This window comes from Halichoerus grypus, chromosome 10 (assembly GCF_964656455.1).
Source record: "Halichoerus grypus chromosome 10, mHalGry1.hap1.1, whole genome shotgun sequence".
Classification (NCBI taxonomy): Eukaryota; Metazoa; Chordata; class Mammalia; order Carnivora; family Phocidae; genus Halichoerus; species Halichoerus grypus.
The window spans coordinates 21,140,016-21,153,985 of NC_135721.1; the positions used below are offsets into that span (position 1 = coordinate 21,140,016).

A 13,970-nucleotide genomic window follows, 5' to 3' on the forward strand; every position below is an offset into this window, starting at 1 on the left:
ACTCAGGTCATGATCCCAGGGTCCTGGGATCAAGCCCGGCATCGGACTCCCTGCTCAGCAGGAAGCCTGCTTCTCCCTCTCCCACTCCCCCTGCTTATATTCCGCCTCTCGCTGTGTCTCTCTCTGTCAAATAAAAAAAAAAAATCTAAAAAAAAAAAAAAAAAAGGACTTCTTGCTGGCTGACCACAGCTTTCTTCCATACTTCTCTCCCTGTTTTTATTTTTTTTTATTTTTATTTTTTTAAAGATTTTATTTATTTATTTGAGACAGAGAGAATGAGAGAGAGAGAGCACATGAGAGGGGGGAGGGTCAGAGGGAGAAGCAGGCTCCTTGCTGAGCAGGGAGCCCGATGCGGGACTCGATCCCGGGACTCCAGGATCATGACCTGAGCCGAAGGCAGTCGCTCAACCAACTGAGCCACCCAGGCGCCCCTCTCTCCCTGTTTTTAAAAAATATTTTTAATTGAGTTTTTTCTTGTCACAAAAGTTATACATGTTCATTGTAAAAAATTTAGAAAGTCCAGATAAACCTGAAGAAGAAAATAAAAATCCCCTATGACCCTACTGTCAGGTAGAACCACACTTATATTTTAGAACACGTATCCTCACATTAGTCTTCTATGCCTACTGATACATTTCTGCTCCATAATACCTTCCCTTCACTTGATATATTATAAACGTCCTTCCATGTCTTTATCGGTTGGGATTGTGTTTTGATACAAGTAAACTCAAAGGACAACTAGCAGTGTTAGTTGACAGCAAACCCCAATCCAAACTAACAGTGGTTTAAACAAATAATAGGGGCGTTTTTCTCCCATGACGGGCGTCTGCAAGTAGGAGGTACAGGCTGCTAGAACAGCTCAAGGACGTCTTCAAGGACAGTCCAGCCCCTTAGCCAGCTGGGTGTTACCTCATGTCTCAAGGTGGCTCCGAGCTTGTACTTCATTTTTCTGACCCCTCTGGTGGGGACCAGCAAGGGAGAGGGTGCGCACAGTGGGTGCTGAGTCGGCCAGGGGCAGCGGCATCATTACTAGTCCTCTACAGAGGCGCTCTCTTAAGCAGCTACATAGTTTAGATGTCCTGTGATTTCTTGATCTGTTCATTATTGTTGATCATTTCAGTTGTTCCCACTTTCTCACTATTATAAATATGCTTATATCTAAAGCTTTACACATATCCATAATTACTGCTTTAGTACAAAATTCCTAGAAGAGAAATAAGGTCAAAGAATATACAAAGTGTAAAGGCTTTTAATATCTTTTTTTTTTTTTAACCAAATTGTACTCCAGAAAGATTGCTAAATGATACTCTCGCCACCCATGTCTAAAAGAGTACATTTCCCTGGACTCTCAACAACAGGTTTTTGTTTGCTTGTTCATCATTAAGCTATTATCCTATGACCATTTAAGTGTGGATTTAACTGACCAGAGCTAGCCCTGACCAGATTCTGAAGTGCCCAGCAGCCCGTGGGGACCCCAAGGGGGGACCCCGAGAGCTTCGGCCAGCCCTCCACCCTTCTCCATTGCTGCCTGGACACGTGGGTTTGTGGGGCATCCTGTGGCCCGAGGCAGCCGGTGTGGGTCCTCATCTTGACAAGCACTGCAGGGACTCGTGAGGTCTCTGGCGAGCATGCACCTCACTCTGCCACCATGAAGTCATCCTCTGTTCCCATCTTAGTCCTAATTCAACACCATCCTGGCTTATTTGGAATTGAGGTGCACCTGGTATCTGGCCTCTTTTGAAACCGCCCTCCCATATCCTCACACATCACTCTTACCTGATGTACCCCAAGTAGGGTAGCCTCACCAGCCCACTTCATAATCTGTAACAGAGAGAAGCCTGAAAAAAACAGTATCCGTAGATTCAGGGGCTATTTTCATCATATTAAGCTGCTTTTGGGACATGCCGCAATTTCCTGGGGAGGTGATCGAAGGAGTAAATTATCCCTAGACATCACTACCCTTTGAAATGGTTATTAACTAGTCAGCAGTTGGCTACTATGTACAGTCCTACTCATTAAACAAGGAGCCATCCATGGATGAGAGAAGAATTCCTCTGGCCCAGTCATCTCTCTGTACAAAGTAGGTGCTTCAATATTCCTGTGTGTAGGCATATATTCACGTGTGAACAAATGAGTGAATGATGAATCCAAGCAAGCCTTGTGCTTAGTGTAGGGACATAGGCCAAATCTCAGCACCATACCATGACCCCTCTAAAATAAAAAAAAAGAAAATTCCAGAATTCTGGTTCCAGGAAGGAAATGATAAGAATTCTATTTTGGTGGTCCCTTCAGGACCTTTCCCTGACCTCCAGAGAGGTGACACCTAAAACGTGAGAAGCGCTATCTGAAGGAGCCCAAATTCTCTGTGAGCTTTCCTTATAGGGCACGGTTTGGAGCTACTGTCAGTTATTACCACCACGAGGAAAAAGAAAGAAAGAGAAACTAAAATTTATGAAGCGCCTACTACAAATCCAGCTAAGGCCAGGATCATGATAGCCTGGCCAGTCACTGCTGCCAGAGGCCCAGCTCGGGGCCCTCTACCCGGGCCCCTCGCTTTTCCCAACTGTGGAATGCTGCCTCATAAGATGCCCACAAGATAGATCCCACTCACAACTTACTGTATTTAACGGTGTAATAGTCTCCAATCTCCTCTCCCTACCGAATTACATTCTTCCTGGCTCAATGTCAAAGACTTAAAAATTCTGTCAGAATTACGTTACCCACCTCTCACCAATAGCTCTAACTATAAAGGTTCTGTGTGAGTGACCCACTTAGGTTAGCCTTAACCTTCGTGCCAGTCCAGCAACATAGCTACTTAAAAATCATTCATAAAGTTGAACATTTTTCCTATTTCACACTTGCTAGCCATTTGTACTTCTTCCCTGAATTGTCTGTTCAGAGCATCTGTGTTTTGGGTGCCCACGAGCCATTCACATAGTGAGTGATGTCCAAGAGGCATTTCTGTTTCACAAGACGAAACCAAGGCCTAGAGAGGCCGCCTTTGCCCAGAAGATCATGGGAGGCAGGGCTGGAGCTGGGTTCTTCAGAGTCTTTTTTGGAGTACCATGCTGCCGGACCACATGGCTAAACATGCCAATATATTCCTGAGGAAATACACCATAAGGCTGCCTATTTTGGAGGTGCAGTTAAAGTGTGCACTTAATTCTCTATTTCTCGTACTTTCAGCAGAATCTTGGGAAACCGTAAGTCATTTTCCCTTTCTTAACCTCTTTCCCCAAAACACTAGGCAAAAATATGAGGGGCACATATCTTGGGTAATGTCTAGCTTTCTCTTGGTTCCCTGGTGATGTGCATTTTCTCCATTGTTACCAAACTTCCACTTTTTCCAAATCAAAATACATTTTAGCATATAAGTGCAGTGTAGCAACAGTATTTTTTTTTTCATTTTATAATTTCCTTAAGTGAATCTTCAAAACCTTCCTATAAGGACATTTTCTAGTATCTCATGCTCAAAATAAATTACATGGAATATCAGGCATTTACCAAAAAAGTAACTATGTCTGGGGCCAATATAAATCCATCTCAGGACCCTAGACCTTCAGTAAAGGTGTGAATAGTGAGAATTTACGATCAGAATTTCCAGGTGTTTTTTAGACCACATGGATGACTTGTGGGTTCCTCAAACTCTACAGCCCAAACAGTTCACAGACAAATACATTTATATGGGCAATAAACGTAGAAATGTTCTCCTTCACTAGTAATCAAAGCAATGTTTTTTAAAAGAACAAAAAAGTTTTTTATTAAATCAACACATTTTTAAAAAAGATTTTATTTATTTATTTATTTATTTTATTTATTTGACAGAAAGATAGCGAGAGCAGGAGCACAAGCAGGGGGAGTGTGAGAGGGAGAAGCAGGCCCCGATGTGGGGCTCGATCCCAGGACCCTGGGATCATGACCTGATACCATGACCTGAGCTGAAGGCAGACGCTTAATGACTGAGCCACCCAGGCGCCCCTAAATCAACACATTTTTAAAAATACTGACATTCCATATTGGTGAGAGTGTGTTGAAATGAGCTCTGAAACTTCTGGAGGAAAAATAAAAGGTATCATCTTTTTGGAAAGCTGTTAGGCTTTAAAATATGCCATGCCCTTTGCCATAGTAATTAATTCCCTCCCCACAGGGTGGTATTACATTTAGACAAAACTCGAATGTTCAAAGATATTAATTCTAGCACTATTTCAATATCAAAAATGTCCAACTACTGAAGATTGATTTAATTAAACATGAAATATTATGCCCCATTAAATACGTTTCCTAATACCCTTACATATTCTTCATATTCTTCACAGTGTCCATGTATGATATTAAGTGAGCTCCTGGTCTTCCCCCCCATCCTCAGACCTGCTCCCCCTATACTTTCCTCCATCCTTCCCGTGCTGTGGCAAGAAAGTCGGGGGGGTCGTCCTGGGCCTCTCTCTCTCTCTCTCTGTCTCGCATCCCACAGCGTGGCCTGCAGCAGAGTCTGTCAGTTCCACCTTCGGTACGATTTGCCCTACTTTCCAGGCCTCTTGTAAAGCATGAACTGAAAAGGCTTGAGGAGAAAAGAAAGCAACCCTGAGTGCCCTTGAGTGGCTAGGGTTTTGGTTCTTAAATCGAGGCCCAGTTTTTCTCCTTCTTGAATGATCTAACGATCTCTTTTTCCTAGAACAGAAGCCGTTGGGCCAAAATCAGCTCATTGAAAACATGACATCTAGAAGTAGGATAGCAGGATTCAAAGTATTAGCGCAATGAATAGAAAAATATGTGAGGGAGAAAGTAATAGGATTTCAATGGTGCTAAGCCTACTTACTGAGAAATGTTGTGTATTTTCAGTGAGCTAGAAATACTGTATACCATATGACGGACCGTCAGATGTAAAGGAGACCCTAGAACCAAGTGTGCAGAAGCATCCACTAGCCTAGCCACTGGACACTGCCGTAGACTGTCGATGTCTGATGATTCCCATAAGGTTGAGTCATAACACCAAAGGTTTGTCCAGACCTCACATGTACAAATAGATAGAGAGGTTTATGATAATTAGGTAAGCCCAGAGTGGGAAGATGTTAAAGGGCTAATTTAATTCACAAAAGACCTCTTCATGTTTAGATTCCTAAGAAAGAGGTCTGCATACTGAGGACTTGGTTAACTTGTAAGTGTGATGATTTAGAAATGTTCAAAGTTGTGAATGGCCTACAGTCTGTCGAAAGTATAGGATTTACCTGCTTGGGATAAATCATGTCCTGGGCAATGAACTTTACTTTGACCACATTATAACTTCTCTTTGAAAACACTGAAAGAAAACAGTAGATCACTGGAATCGGTCTTAGAGTACGTCTCTTTAGAGCACAACCCACGGTCATCCACATGAAGAATCAGGCAGAAATTTAAGGTCCTTGAGGTTGTGGTTGAGGTCTTGTGAAAAGTAGGTGAGGTCTCAGGAAATCTTTAGGGCTTAGCAGTCCAGATATTTTGTTGATTTTCCCAGAAGAAAGCAAACAAATGTTGACTCTTTGGATCTAAAGGAGCACTAAGAAAGCAGAACATGTATCTGCAACTGTAAAATATGCAACCTTGGGAGGCACTAGAGATAAAAGAGTATTTGTTCTGGGGACACCTGGGTGGCTCAGTCAGTTAAGCATCCCACTCTTGATTTCGGCTCAGGTCATGATCTCAGTGTCCTGGAATTGAGCCCTGCATCAGGCTCTGCACTCAGCATGGAGTCTGCTTGTCCCTCTCCCTCTGCTCCCCCCTCCGCCACGCTCTCTCTTTCTCTCAAATAAATAAATAAATAAATCTTAAAAAAAAAAAAAGAGGGGTGCCTGTGTGGCACAGTCAGTTAAGCATCCAACTCTTGGTTTTGGCTCAGGTCATGATCTCAGGTCTTCGGCTCAGGTCTGGGATCGAGCCCCCTATCGGGCTCTGCACTTGGTGTGGAGTCTACTTGAGATTCTCTCTCTCTCTCTGCCCCTCCTGCTTGTGCTGTCTCTCTCTCTAAAATAAATAAATAAAATCTTTTCAAAAATAAGAAAAAAATTTTAAAAAGAGTATTTAGTTCTGGTCAGAGAATGACTATTCTGTTTATGGCCCCAAGGTCCTGAGTATATCTATATCCCCACCCACTGGGTTTTTTGACTGAAGGGTAAGGGTGTTACAAGGACTGTTCAAGGTATGCTGAGTCCTTTCTCTATTATGCTTTTGACTATTTTAGTCCTTCTTTAGTTTTAAGAGGGTATTGTGCAAGTTTGGGTAGAAATTTAGACAGGCCATTCTGAATCTTAATGGATTCAGCTCCAATAATCCTGCAAACAATGGAACATTTGAAACTTTGTCCCCTTTTTGTTCTAAAGCACATCTCAATTTTCATATTGAAGGCTCCCCAAATTGACCGCTATAATTCTATATTATCCATGATAAAATTGTGCCATAATAAGATAAGTTCACAAATTTGGGTTATAGAGTGAATGCATGTAAGATGCAAGAATCTGGCCTACGGGGGCAGACTTAGGTTTAGGTTGAACAAACCCATAATTTGGGGAACAGTCAGTCCCCAAAGAGTTGCTTGTGCACCTCTGTCTCAGCCTCTCCCCCGAACCTAATGCCCGGGCCTCCCAACTACAAACCTCAACTAGCTTTGTAGTTCCAGAGGACAGAAAAACATGGAGAGATCTCTCCCAGAGCCAGACCTTCATGGACAAAGCAAGAGAAGACTGAGGAAAGTTCTCATAGGATTTTTTGTAATCACCAAAAACTGGAAACACCCAGATATCCTTCAGTGGGTGAATGGATAAACTCTGGTATAGCCATATGTGCACCGTTGTTTTGGGAATACTACTCAGCAACAAAAAAGGATCATTAAGCTGTGCAACAACTTGATAGAACCAAAGGCATTATGCTAAGTGAGAGAAAAGCTAATCTCAAAAGGTTACTATATGATTCAATTTAAATAGCATTCTCAAAATTACAAAATTACAGCAATGGAAAACAGATCTGTGCTTGCCAGGGCTTAGAGTTGGGGACAAGGCGTGGCTATAGAGGGGCGCACAGGGGAGTTTCCTCGAGGTTATAGAACAATTCTGCATCCTAGTAGGGTGGTGATTATATGAATCTACACATGTGATAAAATTTCATAGACTGTACACCCAAAAAAAAAGTGCATGTAAAAACTGATTAAATCCAAATAATGTCTGTAGCTTAATTAATAATGTACCAGTGTCAACTTCTTGGCCTTCACAATTGTTATGTAAGATGTTATTGGGGAAGCTGGATGAGGATACATGGGAATTCTTTGTCCTATTTTGCAATTGTGAGTCTAAAATTATTTCAAAATAAAGAGTTTCCAAAAATTTGGAGGGCACTGATTTCTGCAAAGCAGCACTTGGGAATTTCTTCAATTTTTACTAGAAAAGATAATATAAAATAAAGCCTCAAGAATTATAAATTTAAATGCAGCTTCTAAATCACTGTAACTTCATTTGCTGTAATTTTGATTTGGAAATTATGCTCAGTTTCTTAACTCTAGTATTGTTATAAATATTTTTGTATTATTATAAATATATTGTATCCAGGAAGAAAAAAAAAAAAATCCCTTGATGAGTTTCCCCCAGGATGAAATACCCCCTAACCTCTTTACAGAGCTCCTGCTGTGTGGCTTCTGCATACCTTTTTAACCTCATCTCCTGCTCCCAGCATGCATTCTGGGGTGAACTATTTGTAATCCTCTCCCTCTTCCTAGTCCATTCTTCTCTCCTCTTCACGCTCTGTTTGATGACCTTCTCCTTCAAGACCCACATCAAACTATGCTTCCTCTACAAAGCCGTCCCTGGCCCAGGAAGCAGGGTGGCTCCAACAGCAAGCCTTCCTGCCTGTGGGGTTGTAGCGTAATGTGCAGCCCTTCGGTTATTTGTTCACTGGCCGAGCTCCGACCCTGGTCCGTGAACGCCTCGAGGGCCCTGACCGGGTCCCATTCCTTCCTATAGACCCTGCACCTGGCTCAGTGCCTAGAATACACACTCCATAAATGGCGATAAGCAAGTGAGTGAATCAGAGGCTCTGGGAAGTCCTTAGCAATAAATTTTGTGCATTCCACCCCGCCTTAATAGGGTACTTTTCAACAAGATTTTCAACAAAACTAAAGATCAAAGTGGTTCTGATTAACTACAGTTAAACACAATGGCAAATGAATACTTAAAATATTTTCCAAACGTTCAACTTAGTTAAGACTTTATTATATTTAACATTTTTCCCATTCTTTCTTTTCATTCATGACACAGTGTTGTAAGAAGCTTTAGAAAGACCATGAGGTTGCACTTGTGAGTCTCCTTGGACAGATAAGATCTAGAACTTAAGAACAGGATATGGATTCTGAAGGAGGAAGGGTGGGATGTTGAAGATGAAGAGCATAAGCCTACGTTAAATCTTGTTTACGGCTTCCAGCTTTTACTAAGAGCAGCACGGTGTCCCCACCTTGCAGGCAAGTAGCTTGCTACTCCACCTGCCATGGCCGCAGACACAAATGCCCTGGATGACAAACTCCTGACTTCCCCGCTCAGCATCCTCTTGGGCAAATGATCTGGGACTCCATAACTGTCTTCAGGTCTAGCTTCTGTCTCCAGTCTCCAGCAAGATGACTCAGACTTTCATCATTTCTTCTTGCACAAGCTAATGACCATTTCTCCATCAGAGGTCTGGTAACTTCATTAAACAGGGCAGATAACCTCCTCCTTGAAACCAGTCCCTCCCTTCGCTCCTGACACATCACCTACCTCTCCTATCTCCTCTCTTAATCACATCCCCTAAGATTCCTCTAAAATTCAATCACTGGTCTTTGGCTCATTTTAAAAAATAAAAATAACAACAAACTTCTTTCCCATGTCTCTAATTTCCCATTTTCTCTTCACTGCTTTCTGATATCCTGTCATCTTTAAAGGCCCAAGTTAGGTGCCACCTTCTCCCAGAAATTATCTAACTGAGCCCACACTCGTCCTTTGCACTCTCTTGGAGCACTTAAAAGCCAAATGTACTTTCACTGTTAAGCACTTCATATGTTCTGGTTTGTGGGATCCCTTGTGGTTTTATGAATTACTCTTATTTCTTCAAACAAAGGCTCCTTAAGGACAAGATCCATGTCTTAAAATGATCCCGTGTCCTCATGGTGCCTCACAAAGTGTTTAGCACTTTATGTCAGTGGTCAGTAAATACTTGGTGATTGAGATTAAGACAACATTGCAGTAACTTGGAAAAAGAAACCCAAAGAAGAAAACCTTTGAAATTTCTTTTCCCTTCTCCTAATGCTCGCTTTGAAGCATGAAGGATCATTAAGGAGACATCAGGTGCACTGGGGCCGCAGAAACAAATGTTCTTTCCTCAACACGTCCCAGCAGCCGCTGAAGCCCTGCTCCCTGTCTGTCCTCAGGCTAGCCACCCATGGGCCAGCAGCCCGCCCGCTCCTCCAGAGCAGGCCAGCGAGAAGGGGGCTGACCAGCAGCTATGGGGCGTACGGCAGCATTACCTAGACTAGCCTGGGAATGCCTCTTTAAGAGCTGAGATCATTGTTCAGCAGGACAGGTCCCGGACCCTAGTAGCTGGGACCTCAGCGGGGTTCAGGACCTTAAAGAACAGCCACATGACCTAAAATTGTTGTGAGAACAGAATCCTGGAGAAGCTCCAGTCCCTACCTGAACCAACACCATCCAGATCCCTGGCCTGGATCTGCCTGAGTGGGCATGTGCTGGTTACCCACCGGCCCTGGAACTATTCCACATGCCCCCTCTCTACCTTTGACTAATTCAGCTTTGAGAGGCTGAGCCTCCCTGTGAGTCCGGTCCTTGCCCCACCGTGAGAAGAAGGTGATTGGCTGGGCCTGCCAGGGCTTTGTGACCCGCCGGCAGGCCCCTCCAGCCCCACAAAACCCTTCATGCCTGCCTGCACATATTGCCTCCATGCAACCCCAGAATAACCTGGATGTGTGACCCAAGGGCAAAAGGGGTAGCAATTTTGCAGATTTTCCAAACAGGTGACTTCAGCCCCCCTGGGCCTGGGCAGGAAGGGTTAGCCCAGTGACAATGGGCATAGCCCTACATCAGGAGTGGGAAACGTTTTGGCAGACTCCTCAGAGTCGTCCTCTGATCCCACAGCGCCTGTTCCAGTTCTCCTGGCCGGTAGGATTGCATCTACAAAGCCCAATAGTTGGAAAAATCTGGAGTTGGGGAGGGATTGTGGTCAGAGGCCCAGCTTCAGGAAGCCCAGATGGCTGTCCCCAGGCAGAAAGGGCAGAGTTCTGTAGTCTGTCTCCCTCCTGGACTGGCCTTCCATGGGCTTGGAGACCTGAAGCTGGATATGTGTTGGGCACCTGCCTTCTCAAACAAGGGCCCTTGGATTCTCACTGTCTGCCCCAGTGACGCTGATAACACTTACTGAAAATGTACTGTGTGCTAGGCTCTGCTCAGTGCTCGGTATATGTGGTTCACTTAATCCTCATAAAGGCCCTGTGAAGTGGGAACTGCCCCCTTTTTATATACGAGGAAACTGAGGCCCAAAGCCAAACTGCTAGGAAATGTTAGAGCCAGGATTTGAATCCAAGTGTTCTGCCTGGAGATCAGTATTCTTAAAGCAACACCTTTTTGGAGGCTGCTGAAGGCCTGCCCAGTACCCACTGCGGAACTGAAAGACCTAGTCTTTCATAGCTGTGCTAGACAGAGGGTGGAGTCCTGGGAACTGCAGGGAGTTCTCCTAGGGACCAAAGAACTGGGGACCCCTGAATTCTCTTCAAGACACATTTGTGGAAGATGGATTCCCACTGAAGACTTGAAAACAAAAAGCCAAAATCAGATTTAGGCTTGTGATGCCATTATTAAATATCGCAATGTGAGCTTTCAGAGTTATACAGACTTATTGATGATTTAGGAATATAAATACCTAGAGCTAATGTCGTCCTAGGTATCTGGGAAGGAATTGGATGGTTTCTGGAAACTCTTCTGACCACGGGAGATTGAGATTTAGTCTTGACCGCTTCCAAGGCCTTAGACCACGGAATGGCCAGCAGCTTCACGTCTCCTGATGAGAGCTATAACCGCCTTTCCCACCGTCAGTAAATGCACCCTGAACCTTATGGTCCTAGCATAGGAAATGATTTAACAAAATCACCAGATTAAACCTCCTCAACTTGTCTTTCCCATGACTCCAGACCTGGTAGCCGGAGTCAAGGTCCTGAAGAGCAGGCTTTTTCCAAGGCCACATTCTCAGTCTGAGCCTAGAATGGGGTTTCCAGCTGACTCGGCGGGTGACGCGGCACAGCCCAATCAGGGGCCATTTCCCTTGACAGTCACCACGTGCCAAAGATGATGGTAGAAACAAAGGGACAGGGAAGACCCGCTATGTTAGCTTTTGGAACAGAGCCTGACCCCTGGTGTGGTTGCTTACCATTCTCTCGGAAGAGGGAAAGCAACCCTTGGTAACAGGTGTGTTAACTTAAAGAGTTTTCTCAGACCGTTTCTCTGCTGTAATTGGAGGCAATTGGACCACACAGAGCCAGATGATTGGGTAAACGCTTTATATATCTTTGCCCCCAGAATCCGGTCCAGTTCGAGTCTAGGTCTGAGTTAACACCCAATATAAAAAGTCATCAGAAGTGGGACCAGTTGATGAGTTTAATGTGTAGCTTTGAGGCATAGGGAGGTTGGTGTAGTTCAGTCCAGAATCTTAGACCCAATGTTCCAGGCCACTCCAGCTGGTCCAGTTCTTAGAGGACATCCGGGTCAGAACAAAGCACTCCATTCGACCACCCCCGTGGCCTGATACCACGAGCTTTTGACAGAACCAGGCTTCCTCTTCGGGGGACCAGATCAAATTTGGGGCTCTCTTTTTCTAAATTGAGCTAGGGAGAGGAGGATTTGGGGATGGGGGAAAATGTTTAGAGGAGGCTTTGCTCAGGACCTGGGTGCCACCTGCTGGCCATAATTTAGTTGTACTTACAGGGCCAAATCTAGGAAAGGAAAATGAAATCCTGCCCTCCCTATCAGGATGAGAGAGAAGGGAACTAGGAGGCTGTTTCCTTGTGACCCTCTAGCAAGTGTGACAGAAAATCTTTGCAGAGACCCCTGGGTGCCTTAGGTGAGTCCTCCTGAGCTAAAATGGACCCCCCTGACCAAGGCAGAGAGTAGCCAGTCCTAAGTGGGGATAATGGCTCTGTTCTTAGTGTCAGCCTCCCACCCCACTCCATCCCGCCCCCACCCACTTTCCCAAAAGCCCCATAGGAGGTAACAACATGATTGTTGGCCCTGAAATGAGACATTTTTTTTCCAGCTTCCTTCTTACATGCCCTGTTGCCACTTTGGGGACCCTAGATTCAGACTGATGAAAGGTGTGGAAAATGCCCTCCCATCATGAGGCACAGACAGAACTGGGGATTTCTGACCCAGAAGACTTTGGCTTTTTCAAGTACCTGTGTAGCTCTTGGTGACTCTTGGAGCTCTGATAACAAGGTCTTTAGTTGTATTCTGGAAGGAAAACTGAAATTTTTCCTATGCATCAAGGAGGAAGATTGCTAACACTTTCCCCCCAGGGAGGTAGCAAAACATGCCAACATCCCAGCCTATGCTCCTGCAATGCAGGCCTCAGTCGCAGGTATGCACCTGCCTCAGATGAGGACAGTGTTCTAGCACCTGGGTGTGCGCCAGGACCACCTGGAGTGGGTGTGTGTGTATGCGTGTGTATGTGTGTATGTGTGTCACTATATACAGGTGACTCTTTTTTTTTTTTAAGATTTTTTATTTATTTATTTGACAGAGAGAGACACAGCGAGAGAGGGAACACAAGCAGGGGGAGTGGGAGAGGGAGAAGCAGGCTTCCCGCCGAGCAGGGAGCCTGATGCGGGGCTCGATCCCAGGACCCTGGGATCATGACCCGAGCCGAAGGCAGACGCCCAACGACTGAGCCACCCAGGCGCCCCCATACGGTTGACTCTTGAACAACACAGGTGTGAACTGCACAGGTCCACCTATATGTAGATTTTTTTCCAGAAATACAGTATGGTACTATAAATGTATTTTCTCTTCCTTATGATTTTCTTAATAACATTTTCTTTTCTCTAGCTTACTTTATTGTAAGAATACAGTATATGATACATATAACATACAAAATATGTGTTGATCAACTGTTTATATCATCAATAAGGCTTTTGGTCAACAGTAGACTATTAGTTAAGTTTTTGAGGGAGTCAAAACTTATACACAGATTTTCAACTGTGCAGGGGATCAGTTCCCCTAACCCCATATTGTTCAAGGGTCAACTGTATATAATATACTACATATGTTATATATTACATATAAATATATATTAATAAGTTGTAGATGTAGTATATTATAGTTATATACATAATATAATATATAATATAGTTGTATATAATACGTACATAGTTATACACACATATATGCACTTGGGCTTTACTCTGGCCTACTAGAAAATCTCTGCAGGAAAATCTAATGTGCTCTTCTAGTAAAGAATGTGAACCATCCCCTGTTCAGTCCCGTGGAACCCCAAGAAGGCTGCCTTCAGCCTGGAAGACCCTTGAAGCTCAAATGATTTCAGTCAAAACCCGGAGGACTAATTTTGACCCGGACCAATGCCTCTGCTTTTATTCAGTAATCAGCCCTTAAAACTCATATACACTAAACAACAACAATAAATCCTTAATCTGGCTTAGGAACTCGCAGGGCCAACCTAACACCCCCCTTCACCTCCCAGAAGCTGTCCTGACCAGCCCAGACCCTGTGAGGCCTAGCAGAATGCAGAGCCACAGCCCCAACAGTCCCCTGAATCACCCTGCCCCAGAGGCCTCGGGGAGAAATAATCCCCCGAGCTCATGGAAGGCCAGTATCCAGAATAGCTTGTCCCCTATGCACTGGGATCAGCAGGGCTCTGCAAGGCCCCTGGAGGCCTCACAGGGTCTGACCACTCCTAGGGGGGCC

The 13,970-nt window shown here is 44.4% G+C and overlaps 1 protein-coding gene across 2 annotated transcripts in view; it reads left to right on the forward strand.

Moving 5' to 3' along the window:
* MAPRE3 (microtubule associated protein RP/EB family member 3) overlaps positions 1-13,970 on the forward strand; it is a 52,467-nt gene that overhangs the window by 30,587 nt on the left and 7,910 nt on the right. The window contains exon 1 of one of the 2 annotated variants that reach the window (XM_078056087.1): positions 4,860-4,995. The exons of the other annotated variant lie outside the window; for it this stretch is intronic. The gene's annotated coding sequence lies outside the window, so the exon portion shown is untranslated. Of the gene's footprint in view, positions 1-4,859; positions 4,996-13,970 lie in introns of those variants that run through there. 2 annotated transcript variants of the gene reach the window in all.